This window comes from Bufo bufo, chromosome 5 (genome assembly GCF_905171765.1).
Source record: "Bufo bufo chromosome 5, aBufBuf1.1, whole genome shotgun sequence".
Lineage (NCBI taxonomy): Eukaryota > Metazoa > Chordata > Amphibia > Anura > Bufonidae > Bufo > Bufo bufo.
In genome coordinates, this window is record NC_053393.1 from 379,839,433 (window position 1) to 379,854,157 (window position 14,725).

Sequence of the window (14,725 nt, forward strand, 5' to 3'; positions counted from 1 at the left end):
TCTAAACCTTGTAACATCCCCAAAAAATAAAATATCATTCCCAAAATAATTCAAACATGAAGTAGACATATGGGGAATGTAAAGTCATCACAATTTTGGGGGTATTACTATGTATTACAGAAGTAGAGAAACTGAAACTTTGAAATTTGCTAATTTTTCAAAATGTTTGGTAAATTTGGTATTTTTTTATGCAAAAAAAATATTTTTGGGGACTTCATTTTACCAGTGTCATGAAGTACAATATGTGACGAAAAAACTATCTCAGAATGGCCTGGATAAGTCAAATCGTTTTAAAGTTATGAACACTTAAAGTGACACTGGTCAGATTTGCAAAAAATGGCCAAGTCCTTAAGGTGAAATAGGGCTGAGTCCTTAACGGGTTAACACTAAGTCAATGAAACAGATTAGAGAGAAACACAAGGATCCATAACCAGTGAAGTGGTAGAAACAACACCGGGAAGGAGAAGGCGAGCGCCAAACTTCTAATCTAATATCATATACGATGGAGAATAAATGTGATGTACATATAAGTGATATATATAAAGTAATAGTAGATGGATAGATGAATACCCCTCTAGATAAGCGAACAAGACGGACGAATATAGTATTGTTATCGTAGATTCCTAATAGTAATACCAGATTGCATTCACTATAATTAAATATAGTTAAAACTGGACAAAAACCCCAGAATCTAGATATGCCGCAATAGAAGATATGTCCCAATGGAGGTCAAAGGAAAATATATATATATATATATATATATATATAAAAAAGAGAAAAATGGCGGCACTGACTGCAATGGAAAAAATGGGTGCACGTTGCAGGGGAATCGACTTCTTACCCCAACCAATGAATCCAGAAAAAGGACGGCACTCCGGCAGGATGAAAGTGAGGCTATTCTTTATTTAACCATACGGTGCAACGTTTCGGCTCCAAAACTGAGCCTTTCTCAAGCAAAGGTACAAATCAAGTGAAGGCAAATATATAGGTGACTTAATCAAGAATGCAGATCATGTGATCACGCAACACCCAGTGGGCGTGTTACAAAAGTGACAATTACAAAAACATGATGAAATACAATGGTACATGTGCATAATAGGGCAAATGAAAAAATTACATGTATCTAGTGTTAGCATACCTAACTATAAAAACATAGATCAGGCATACATGTTAAGCATTTGCATACATGAGTGAGGGGGCGGACCCATCGATCAGGTACATTGGAAAAGTAAACAATCGATGGATGCGTCCAGTGAATATAGAAACAAACAAGCTTGTTTCTATATTCACTGGACGCATCCATCGATTGTTTACTTTTCCAATGTACCTGATCGATGGGTCCGCCCCCTCACTCATGTATGCAAATGCTTAACATGTATGCCTGATCGATGTTTTTATAGTTAGGTATGCTAACACTAGATACATGTAATTTTTTCATTTGCCCTATTATGCACATGTACCATTGTATTTCATCATGTTTTTGTAATTGTCACTTTTGTAACACGCCCACTGGGTGTTGCGTGATCACATGATCTGCATTCTTGATTAAGTCACCTATATATTTGCCTTCACTTGATTTGTACCTTTGCTTGAGAAAGGCTCAGTTTTGGAGCCGAAACGTTGCACCGTATGGTTGAATAAAGAATAACCTCACTTTCATCCTGCCGGAGTGCCGTCCTTTTTCTGGATATATATATATATATATATATAGAAAATATATAAAAACAAGTAGTAAGAACAAAGAACTTTTCCACTCACTTCACAAGGGGGGTCGCCTCCAGGATAAACTCAAGACACCTGGGGTGATTCCCCCCTGATCCGAGATCGTTTGAAATCTGCAGTGAAGATGGAAGCAGCAGTCGGATCCTTAACTTCATGAAATCTCTCTTTATTGGAAATAAAACAAGCTCAATGCGTTTCGGGGGTCCATATAATACCCCCCTTCCTCAGGAGCAAATAAGGGAGGTGAATGATAATCTACAGATATATACACTCACCTAAAGAATTATTAGGAACACCATACTAATACGGTGTTGGACCCCCTTTTGCCTTCAGAACTGCCTTAATTCTACGTGGCATTGATTCAACAAGGTGCTGATAGCATTCTTTTGAAATGTTGGCCCATATTGATAGGATAGCATCTTGCAGTTGATGGAGATTTGAGGGATGCACATACAGGGCACGAAGCTCCCATTCCACCACATCCCAAAGATGCTCTATTGGCTTGAGATCTGGTGACTGTGGGGGCCATTTTAGTACAGTGAACTCATTGTCATGTTCAAGAAACCAATTTGAAATGATTTGAGCTTTGTGACATGGTGCATTATCCTGCTGGAAGTAGCCATCAGAGGATGGATACATGTTCTCATTCTGTTTACGCCAAATTCGGACTCTACCATTTGAATGTCTCAACAGAAATCGAGACTCATCAGACCAAGCAACATTTTTCCAGTCTTCAACAGTCCAATTTTGGTGAGCTCGTGCAAATTTTAGCCTCTTTTTCCTATTTGTAGTGGAGATGAGTGGTACCAGGCGGGGTCTTCTGCTGTTGTAGCCCATCCGCCTCAAGGTTGTGCGTGTTGTGGCTTCACAAATGCTTTGCTGCATACCTCGGTTGTAACGAGTGGTTATTTCAGTCAACGTTGCTCTTCTATCAGCTTGAATCAGTCGGCCCATTCTCCTCTGACCTCTAGCATCCACAAGGCATTTTTGCCCACAGGACTGCCGCATACCGGATGTTTTTCCCTTTTCACACCATTCTTTGTAAACCCTAGAAATGGTTGTGCGTGAAAATCCCAGTAACTGAGCAGATTGGGAAATACTCAGACCGGCTCGTCTGGCACCAACAACCATGTCACGCTCAAAATTGCTTAAATCACCTTTCTTTCCCATTCTGACATTCAGTTTGGAGTTCAGGAGATTGTCTTGACCAGGAGCACCCCGCTAAATGCATTGAAGCAACTGCCATGTAATTGGTTGACTAGATAATTGCATTAATGAGAAATAGAACAGGTGTTCCTAATAATTCTTTAGGGGAGTGTATATACATAATAAACAAATCAAGACAAATCAAAAACGGGCGCCAAATTCTTGTGGGCGGGGCTACAGAAATGACGTCATACACAGTCACCTTAGGGGTACAGAAACCAATCTATATATATGTTTTACAATGGTCCTAAAAGGGGACAAACAATGTTATGATTTAAATCAGCAAATTATCGTATAGAAAATATATAAATAAGAATAAATTAGGTTCCTTACTTCGTCTGGTAGCTATGGGTAAAACCGGATGTGACGTCAGTGGAACGCATGGAGTTTATATATGCATATTCCACCAGACATTAGGGTGAAAGCAAATGCAAATTCATATAGATATATAAAGAACTTTAAGGTGCGTTTTACCTAATCGTCGTGGAGATATAAAGAACTGTGGTTGTCCGTGCAGCAGAGTGTCTGTAAAACAGGCCGTAACCAGTGGAACGCACACAGTCACGTGTGCGTTCCACTTAGAAAGACCGGATGTAAATAAACAGCACAAAGCGCACGGAGCACCACGTGATGAGCGGCCCCATGAGATGCTTGACAACCGTGGAACGCACTCGGGTCGGCGTGTGTACCATCCCGCTGTCAGTCCTCCTTAACATTATAAGAAAAGAAGATTTTTATATATACACTGTAAAAGGAGCCGATGCCTCATACTAGATCTCAGGAGGGCTCGCTCAAGATGTATGCATGTGCATGCAAAATATATTTTATGGATCACTTGGGGAAATATAAAACCAATCTTTAAGACATAAATACATGTATGTATGTATATATATATATATATATATATAAGATAATAAAATAAGATATGATGTAATAAAAATAATATTATACAGTCAGGTCTATAAATATTGGGACATTGAAACAGTTCTAACATTTTTGTCTCTATACACCACCACAATGGATTTGAAATGAAACGAACAAGATGTGCTTTAACTGCAGACTGTGAGCTTTAATTTGAGGGTATGTAAATCCAAATCAGGTGAACGGTTTGCATATGTGCCTCCCACTTGTTAAGGGACCAAAAGTAATGGGACAATTGGCTTCTCAGCTGTTCCATGGCCAGGTGTGTGTTATTCCCTCATTATCCCAATTACAATGAGCAGATAAAAGGTCCAGAGTTCATTTCAAGTGTGCTATTTGCATTTGGAATCTGTTGCTGTCAACTCTCGATGAGATCCAAAGAGCTGTCACTATCAGTGAAGCAAGCCATCATTAGGCTAAAAAAACAAAAAAAAACCATCAGAGAGATAGCAAAAACATTAGGCGTGGCCAAAACAACTGTTTGGAGCATTCTTAAAAAGAAGGAACGCACGGGTGAGCTCAGCAACATCAAAAGACCCGGAAGACCATGGAAAACAACTGTGGTGGATGACTGAAGAATTCTTTCCCTGGTGAAGAAAACACCCTTCAAAACAGTTGGCCAGATCAAGAACACTCTCCAGGAGGTAGATGTATGTGTGTCAAAGTCAACAATCAAGAGAAGTCTTCACCAGAGTGAATACAAAGGGTTCACCACAAGATGTAAACCATTGGTGAGCCTCAAAAACAGGAAGGCCAGATTAGAGTTTGCCAAACGACATCTAAAAAAGCCTTCACAGTTCTGGAACAACATCCTATGGACAGATGAGACCAAGATCAACTTGTACCAGAGTGATGGGAAGAGAATGAAGAAGGAAAGGAACTGCTTATGATCCTAATCATACCACCTCATCAGTGAAGCATGGTGGTGGTAGTGTCATGGCGTGGGCATGTATGGCTGCCAATGGAACTGGTTTTCTTTTATTTATTGATGATGTGACTGCTTACAAAAGCAACAAGATGAATTCTGAAGTGTTTCGGGCAATATTATCTGCTCATATTCAGCCAAATGCTTCAGAACTCATTGGACGGCGCTTCACAGTGCAGATGGACAATGACTTAAAGCATACTGCAAAAGCAACCAAAGAGTTTTTTAAGGGAAAGAAGTGGAATGTTATGCAATGGCCAAGTCAATCACCAGACCTGAATCCGATTGAGCATGCATTTCACTTGCTGAAGACAAAACTGAATGGAAAATGCACTAAGAACAAGCAGGAACTGAAGACAGTTGCAGTAGAGGCATGGCAGAGCATCACCAGGGATGAAACCCAGCGTCTGGTGATGTCTATGCGTTCCAATATTTATGGACCTGACTGTGTATATATATAAAATACATATATAATTTTTTTTATGAATATCAATTAGAGGAGCTATGTTTTTATATACAGTACAGACCAAAAGTTTGGACACACCTTCTCATTCAAAGAGTTTTCTTTATTTTCATGACTATGAAAATTGGAGATTCACACTGAAGGCATCAAAACTATGAATTAACACATGTGGAATTATATACATAACAAACAAGTGTAAAACAACTGAAAATATGTCATATTCTAGGTTCTTCAAAGTAGCCACCTTTTGCTTTGATTACTGCTTTGCACACTCTTGGCATTCTCTTGATGAGCTTCAAGAGGTAGTCCCCTGAAATGGTTTTCACTTCACAGGTGTGCCCTGTCAGGTTTAATAAGTGGGATTTCTTGCCTTATAAATGGGGTTGGGACCATCAGTTGCGTTGAGGAGAAGTCAGGTGGATACACAGCTGATAGTCCTACTGAATAGACTGTTAGAATTTGTATGATGGCAAGAAAAAAGCAGCTAAGTAAAGAAAAACGAGTGGCCATCATTACTTTAAGAAATGAAGGTCAGTCAGTCAGCCGAAAAATTGGGAAAACTTTGAAATAAGGGCTATTTTACCATGAAGGAGAGTGATGGGGTGCTGCGCCAGATGACCTGGCCTCAACAGTCACCGGACTTGAACCCAATCGAGATGGTTTGGGGTGAGCTGGACCGCAGAGTGAAGGCAAAAGGGCCAACAAGTGCTAAGCATCTCTGGGAACTCCTTCAAGACTGTTGAAGACCATTTCAGGGGACTACCTCTTGAAGCTCATCAAGAGAATGCCAAGAGTGTGCAAAGCAGTAATCAAAGCAAAAGGTGGCTACTTTGAAGAACCTAGAATATGACATATTTTCAGTTGTTTTACACTTGTTTGTTATGTATATAATTCCACATGTGTTAATTCATAGTTTTGATGCCTTCAGTGTGAATCTCCAATTTTCATAGTCATGAAAATAAAGAAAACTCTTTGAATGAGAAGGTGTGTCCAAACTTTTGGTCTGTACTGTATATATAATTTAAGTTTGAACAGATTAATAATACTTTAACCCCTTAGGGACTCATGACGTACCGGTACGTCACGGGTTTAAAATGCGATTGCGGTGCCGCGGGGGTTAATCGGAACAGGATGCCCGCTGAAATCATTCAGCGGGCATCCTGTCACAACGCCGGGGGGGTCATGTGACCCCCCCCCCGTATCGGCGATCGCAGAAAACCGCAGGTCAATTCAGACCTGCGGTTTGCTGCGTTTCCGTTCCATTCGGGTCTCCGGTGACCCGATGAACCGGAAAAAGACTGCGATCGGTGGTGTGATTACACACCACCAATCGCAGTACGAACATTTGGAGAGGCGGTGCTGGCCATGGTGCTGATGCCTGCTGTCCAGGGTGCTGATTGGTGCAGGGAGAGAGGCGCGAGATTCAAACTTCCTGCGCTCCTCTCTCCCCTCCTCTTCCTGTTCAGCACCTGCACCCTGCAGCAGTGTCCTCACCAGGCTCCTGAGATCCCCTTCAATGGCACCCATCACCCTCCAGGTAGGTTAGGGTCAGTGAGGGAGTGGCACTGTTAGGCAGGGATAGAAGGGAAAATTTAGTTAGGAAAAAAAAAAAAAAACTTTAGCTAAACTTTTTATTTTCTAGCTTTGAGACCCTAGACCCCCCTGACACTTGCCCCCCCCCCACCAGCCCGAGATTCCGGATTTTGTTGGCAATCCAGGAATCCAGATTCCCACAGTGGGGTTTACTGAAATTGACTTTTTTATGTTTTTTTTTCAGTGACCCATTTGTGAATCTGATGGTGGAGCAGACGAACCTGTACGCCCAACAGTTTGTTGCTCAGCACCCGGTCTCCTTTTTGGCTAGACCTGGTGACTGGACGCCGTTCAGTGCAGCCGAGATGAGGACATTTTGGGGCCTCGTGCTGCACATGGGTCTAGTGCAAAAACCCAGTGTCAGGCAATACTGGAGTGGGGACGTCCTCTACCAGATCCCACTCTACAGTATGGTCATGACACGTCCCCAGTTTGAGGCCATCCGGAAATGTCTGCATTATTCAGATAATGCAGCATGTCCCCCCCAAGGTGATCCTGCCTATGACCGTCTGTATAAGATACGGCCGGTCATCGATCACTTCGGGGCCAAATTTGAGCAGGCCTACATACCTGGAAGGGAGGTCGCGGTTGATGAGTCTCTCGTTGCGTTCAAGGGGAGACTCAGTTTCCGCCAATACATTCCCACTAAGCGGGCGAGGTATGGCGTGAAGCTGTACAAAATTTGTGAGAGTACCTCAGGGTACACTTACAAATTTAGTGTGTACGAGGGGCGAGATTCCTGTATTCAACCCCCAGAATGTTCCCCCACTCTGGGTGTTAGCGGGAAACTCGTGTGGGACCTTATGTACCCACTGCTAGATAAGGGTTACCACTTGTACGTGGATAACTTTTATACTAGCATTCCCTTGTTCAGGTCCCTTGCTGCCAGATCCACGTTCGCTTGTGGGACCGTGCGGAAAAATCTGCGTGGCCTCCCTGCCCACCCCCTCCAGGTACCTATCCCCAGGGGTGAGACCTGTGCCCTTACTAGTGGAAACCTGTTGCTGGTCAGGTATAAGGACAAGAGGAAAATAAATAAATAGAGTCTCTGTTAAAAATACTTGTCCCCTCGAGCGCTGCAAATCCAAAGACAATGTGGGAAAAGTCCTCTAAATGGAGAAAATGTATAAAAGGATTGCGCTGCAGGAGAGAAATCTTCTCTGTGTATTAAAGTTCCCTTTATGTAATCTTCAACTAATAGGACCACATGCAAACCTCACAGTCCAACACTGGTATGGAAACCTGTAATGTGATGAGAAAGCGCACTATGGTGTAGTAAGCCCCAAACACCTAACGCACCATGTGAATAGGTTATACTCACAAGACTCCTGCTTAGTGAACACGTGTAGAAATCTGGATAGTGCCTCCTGTCGGAACTAGAACTTCACTAGTAAGGTGCGTGAATAAGATCTTAAAGGAGTCTTCACAAACAGCTTGGTGGATGGAGCAGGCGTAGGTCGGAAAACGTCGGTATGGGTGATCTCAAAGAACCGGTCCAACAGATTTAATTCCACTACACCTGGGTAACAGCAGACCCCAGCTTCCAAGGATCTCATAGGAAGGAAATCGCAAGTATGGTGAAGTACGCACCAGTGGGTCAGATAAAAACTGTTTAATATACTAACAAAGATACAACTTAAAACGTATTAAAATATCTCTATGTTGCCCGACCCGGGTTTCGCCGTGATGCTTCGTCTGCGGCGTTGATTGGTAAGTGGATACCACTGGGTTTAAATTAGCAGGGAAATCTCCCCTATACCACGTCATGATCACATCCACAAAAATACAAGGCATAAAACAAACACATACAAACAGATTAACAGAGACTCTATTTATTTATTTTTCTGAATTGTTGTTGTGGGTTGTCTCTGTTTTTATACTTTTACTATGGATATTTTTGACTTTCGTGCTAATTTAGTCTGTGATATAGATACAGTTTTTCCTAGTGAGGGTGTCATCAATGAAAAATTTGCTTTGGAGAGTCTCTTTTTGGATCTAGAGAGGGATTTTTCCAAGGAGATTAGAACTATGTGGTATGTGGTGTCCTTGTAAAAATATCTCTCAGAAAAGATGATCCCAGAGGGTTTAAAGAGGACCTTTCACTAGTTTAAAAACGAACTATATCAGTGGGCAGAGCGGCGCCCAGGGGTCCCCCTGCACTTACTAGTATGTCTGGGCGCCGCTCCGTTCGCCCAGTATAGGCTCCGGTGTCTGCGCTCCCTCTGTTGTACTGGACTGATTTTTTGTATGAGGCGTGTCCCTTGCTGCAGCGTTGGCCAATCGCAGCGCACAGCTCATAGCCTGGGACTCCCAGGCTATGAGCTGTGCGCTGCGATTGGCCAGCGCTGCAGCAAGGGACACGCCTCATACAAAAAATCAGTCCAGTACAACAGAGGGAGCGCAGACACCGGAGCCTATACAGGGCGAACGGAGCGGCGCCCAGACATACTAGTAAGTGCAGGGGGACCCCTGGGCGCCGCTCTGCCCACTGATATAGTTCGTTTTTAGTTTTTAAACTAGTGAAAGGTCCTCTTTAAGATGGCAACTACCTTTAAACTCTGAGGTCAAGGAGGATAAAGAGGAGTGGGAGCTACTAATGAATGAATGTAGCTTCAGAGCCATGACATTTATTATATGTAAAAGGAAACAAAAACTTAAGAAGATTAATGATAATATAGAGAAACTACAAGCTTTGTTGACACCACATAGGGAAACCAGTGAATATTTAAGATTTTCCAAACAATGTCAAAAGAATGTTATGAAAGTGGAAACGGAAGTCAAAACAAAAAAATGCAAAAAGTTCTTAAAGGTCTGTGAGGACTATCAGAAAAATAGGGTGTATAAATGGAAATCGTCAGCTCATGTGGACCATAAGGGACTAATTGAAAAGGGTATGGATATATCTGTTACACAGGTTGTGAATAGAGAACAGATAACAACAGGTAATATCGGGAACAATTTACAGTATCCACCACAATTTTATGAGAATAGGGACCCTTACAGTAATAGAAGATTTTCTGAACAATATCATGACCAATGTTATATTCCCAATGGACGTAGAGACAACCAATGTTATATTCCCAATGGACGTAGAGACAATTTTATACCCTATCACAATCAGGGTAACCATTATAATAATTACAATAATAAAAAATATAGACACCATCCACACAACAATGTAGGACAACATAATCCACCTATCTATGATAGATCTGGGTATGCCCATTCATATCCCACTAGGGAACAACTTAGATTAAATAACTGTAAGAGTCCATTAAAAACTAAGAAGGACAGTGGAGGAGATATTATCAAAACAGGCCAAGTCATCCTCCTTGAATCGACTAAGGATGACAATAGTGTACAACAGATGGCCCTTGATCATAAAAGGACGGAAGATGGTAAGGATAAGGTATTGGTAACAACGGTTATACATGAGAGAGATCTGAGTCAGAGTTTTCCCCATCAGAGCATGCGGGGGGTACAGAGGGACCCTCCTCAAGAAAGGATACTAAAAGAGACAATGAGAACGCCCCAAAAAATAAGTTACATCGAGGACATAGAGGTGGGGGACGGAAATCCAACCCCGGGGGGAAAGAAAAGCAAGGGGAGTCAATAGGAATTTTTAACCTAAGCAGGCATCCATTATCCAAAGAAGAAAAATTGGTTCCACAAAAGGGACTTAAATTCGCACCGAGCAATGGTATTATTAAATTCAGTCTATTTCTCGATATCTACAGATATATTAGAAAATTGAATATAGCGAAATATTATTTGAATACACAACCATCCCTGCCGGCCAATGTTTTAACCACTTCGGGGGTCTTACACACTGACCTCCGGAATAGATCCAAATTTTGTCCGAAAAACAAAAACAATGAGTGCATTGATGCGTTCAAAAGGAGCCTCCTAAATGAACTAGAGAAGATAGATTATAAACCCAAAAAACAGAATCTTTCCAGGGGGGAAAAGGAGGCATTGAAACAGTTAGAAAAAAACGACACGATAGTGATAAAACCGGCCGACAAGGGGGGAGGAGTCGTCATAATGGATGTTGAACAATACACTTTGGAAATGGATAGATTGCTTTCGGATGGGGATACCTACTTAGTTCTGAAGAACAACCCACTTGTTTTGTTCAAAAAGCAATTGGAGGCTATTCTGAAGAAGTGTCTAGAGAAAGAAGTTTTGAATAAAAAAGAATTTGATTACCTTTTTCTAAAATGTCCTGTCACCCCTGTCATATATTTTTTGCCAAAAATTCATAAGGATCCGATCAATCCACCAGGGAGACCTATTGTATCATGGATTAATTGTCTGAACAGTAGAGTCTCCGAATATATTGACTTTTTTTTGCAAAAATATGTGACAGTGGCCCCCTCCTATCTTAAGAACTCCACCAGTGTCATCGATCTCATTGAGGATATTGGTGAAATTCAGGGATCCCTGTGGTTAGCCACAGTTGACGTATCGTCTCTCTATACCTGCATTCCCCAGAATTTGGGTATTAGAGGGGTCCAAGAAGCTCTAGAAAATGATCCGGACATGGGGTTAGATCAAAAAAGTTTTATTTTGGAATGTGTGGCTTTTTGCCTCACCCATAATTATTTTCTTTATAAAGACATTTTTTATCTTCAGCACTCTGGCGTGGCGATGGGGGCGAAATTCGCCCCAAGCCTCGCCAATCTTTTTATGACTATGTGGGAGAGGGAGAGAATTGATCAGATCCTCAAAAAATACCTAGGAAGGGGACAGTTATTAGTGTGGCGAAGGTATATAGACGACTGCCTCCTCATCTGGCAAGGTGAGAGGGAGGGTCTGGATACCTTTATAGCGGGCATTAACGTAAACAATTTTAATCTCAAATTTACCAGCCACATCAGTGCCATTTCTGTAGATTTTCTCAATCTGGTTATTTTTGTGGAAGATGGGAGACTTAAAACCAAGACCTTCTTTAAAGCCGTGGATGTGAATACGTATATTGAGCTTAATAGTTGTCACCATCCATCATGGCTCAAAGACTTACCTAAAAGCCAGTTCCAGCGCATTTCAAAAAATTGCAGCAAGCTAGAGGACTATAGAGAACAGGGGCAGATGGTCAAAAATAGATTTCTAGAAAAAGGATATGAAGAGGAATATTTAGACCACTGCAAAGAGGAAATAGAGCAAAGACGCACTGATATTAAGTCACAGACAAATAATAAGAATCAACAGAAAAAGAAAGACTTTAGATATACATTTCTGACCCAGTATAACAGCAAAATAGGCTGTATTAACAATATGATCCATAAAAATTGGCATATTCTTCAGAATGATCCTGTACTCAGTAAAGATTTGCCAGTTAGGCCTCCTGTAGTCTTTAAAAGAGCTGATAATCTTTCTAATAAATTGGTCCGCAGTGCCAGTCTCGCAACTAACAAAAAGCGCATTATTACAAATAAAGGCAGGTTCACATGGTGCGGCTTTTGCTTACCCTGCAAAAACCGTATCTTAAAAGATCGAGAAAGGTTTGCTGACAAGATCACATCCAATAAAATAAAAGATACAACCGTTAAAATAAGAGGTGATTTTTCCTGCAATAATGTTGGTGTGATTTATCTTTTGGAGTGCCCTTGTGGTCTCCAATATGTTGGTAGGACTACACAGAGTCTCAAGACTCGGGTTCAGGAGCACATCCGTAACATCAAAAAAGGCCTTGAGACCCATAGTGTCTCGCTACATTTTAAGATCTATCATAATAAAAATCCAAGAGGTCTGCGTTTCACTGGATTAGAATTAGTGCATACCTCTACCCGAGGAGGGGACTTCATTGCTTTAATAAATAAAAAGGAGGTTGAGTGGATGTTCCTTTTGGGCACCATTCAGCCTCAAGGGTTAAATATTGAATGCGACGTTAATGCTTGCTTAGTTTGAATATACTTGCCACGAGCTAGTTAGGTTCTCCTCTGCCTATTTTTACCGTCTTTGTATTTTTTCAATTTTAATCTGTTTGTATGTGTTTGTTTTATGCCTTGTATTTTTGTGGATGTGATTATGACGTGGTATAGGGGAGGTTTCCCTGCTAATTTAAACCCAGTGGTATCCACTTACCAATCAACGCCCCAGACGAAGCATCACGGCGAAACCCGGGTCGGGCAACATAGAGATATTTTAATACGTTTTAAGTTGTATCTTTGTTAGTATATTAAACAGTTTTTATCTGACCCACTGGTGCGTACTTCACACTTGCGATTTCCTTCCTATGAGATCCTTGGAAGCTGGGGTCTGCTGTTACCCAGGTGTAGTGGAATTAAATCTGTTGGACCGGTTCTTTGAGATCACCCATACCGACGTTTTCCGACCTACGCCTGCTCCATCCACCAAGCTGTTTGTGAAGACTCCTTTAAGATCTTATTCACGCACCTTACTAGTGAAGTTCTTGTTCCGACAGGAGGCACTATCCAGATTTCTACGCGTGTTCACTAAGCAGGAGTCTTGTGAGTATAACCTATTCACATGGTGCGTTAGGTGTTTGGGGCTTACTGCACCATAGTGCGCTTTCTCATCACATTACAGGCTTCCATACCAGTGTTGGACTGTGAGGTTTGCATGTGGTCCTATTAGTTGAAGATTACATAAAGGGAACTTTAATACACAGAGAAGATTTCTCTCCTGCAGCGCAATCCTTTTATACATTTTCTCCATAAGGACAAGAGGGATGTCCTTGTACTGTCCACAATCCACGGTAACAGCACCACCCCCGTCTCTGTGCGAGGTACCGCGGCAACAGTCCTCAAGCCCGATTGTATCGTCGACTACAATCGGTATATGGGAGAAGTTGATCTCTCTGATCAAGTTCTCAAGCCATATAATGCCATGCGCAAAACCCGGGCATGGTACAAAAAAGTTGTGGTCTACTTGGTACAGATTGCCTTGTACAACTCTTTTGTACTATCCCGAAGCGCTGGCAGCACAGGGACATTCCTCCAATTCTATGAGGCAGTCCTCAAAGACCTGATTTTTTCTGACCGGGAAAGGGCAGGCCGGAGTACATCGGGAATTGGAGGCGCCCGGATCGTCCCTGGCCAACATTTTCCAGGTGTGGTCCCCCATACTGGAAAGAAGGGACGAACCCAAAAAAGATGCAGAGTGTGTCACAAGAGGGGGATACGGAAGGACACCACCACTCAATGTGACACTTGCCCTGATCATACGGGCCTCTGCGTTATCGATTGCTTCAGGGAGTATCACACTTCCATGGAGTACTCAATTTTTATAATCCCAAACAGTCCCCTAGAGAACATAAAAAACTATAGCTCTCAGACTTTGGAGACACGGAAACTATTTTTTTTCCCCAAAAAAATATTAGTTTTAGTGCAGGCATCCTCAAACTGCGGCCCTCCAGATGTTGTAAAACTATAACTCCTAGCATGCCCAGACTACCTACAGCCATCGGCAGGGAATGGTGGGAATTATAGTTTTACAACATCTGGAGGACCACAGTTTGAGGATGCCTGCTTAGTGTCTCCAAAGTCTGAGAGCCATACATATTGGGCATCGCTGCGTCCGTAAAAATCTTCTCTATAAAAATAACATTTAACCCAACCCCCCCGGATGAACAGCGTTAAAAAAATAAAATAAAAAAAGTAAAAAAAATCAAAATGTTATATGCACCCCCAATTAGTGCCAATAAAACAGTCATCTCATCCCGCAAAAAATGAGCCCCTACATTAGATAGTCACCCAAAAAAAAAAAAAAAAAACTGTAGCTCCTAGGCTATGGAGATTCTAAAATATTTTTTTTTGGTTCCTAAAATGATAATATAGGGTAAAATCTAAATAAATTTTAAAATGTAGACATATTAGGTATCGCCGTGTCCATAAGAATCTGCCCTATAAAAATAACATTTGACCAAACCC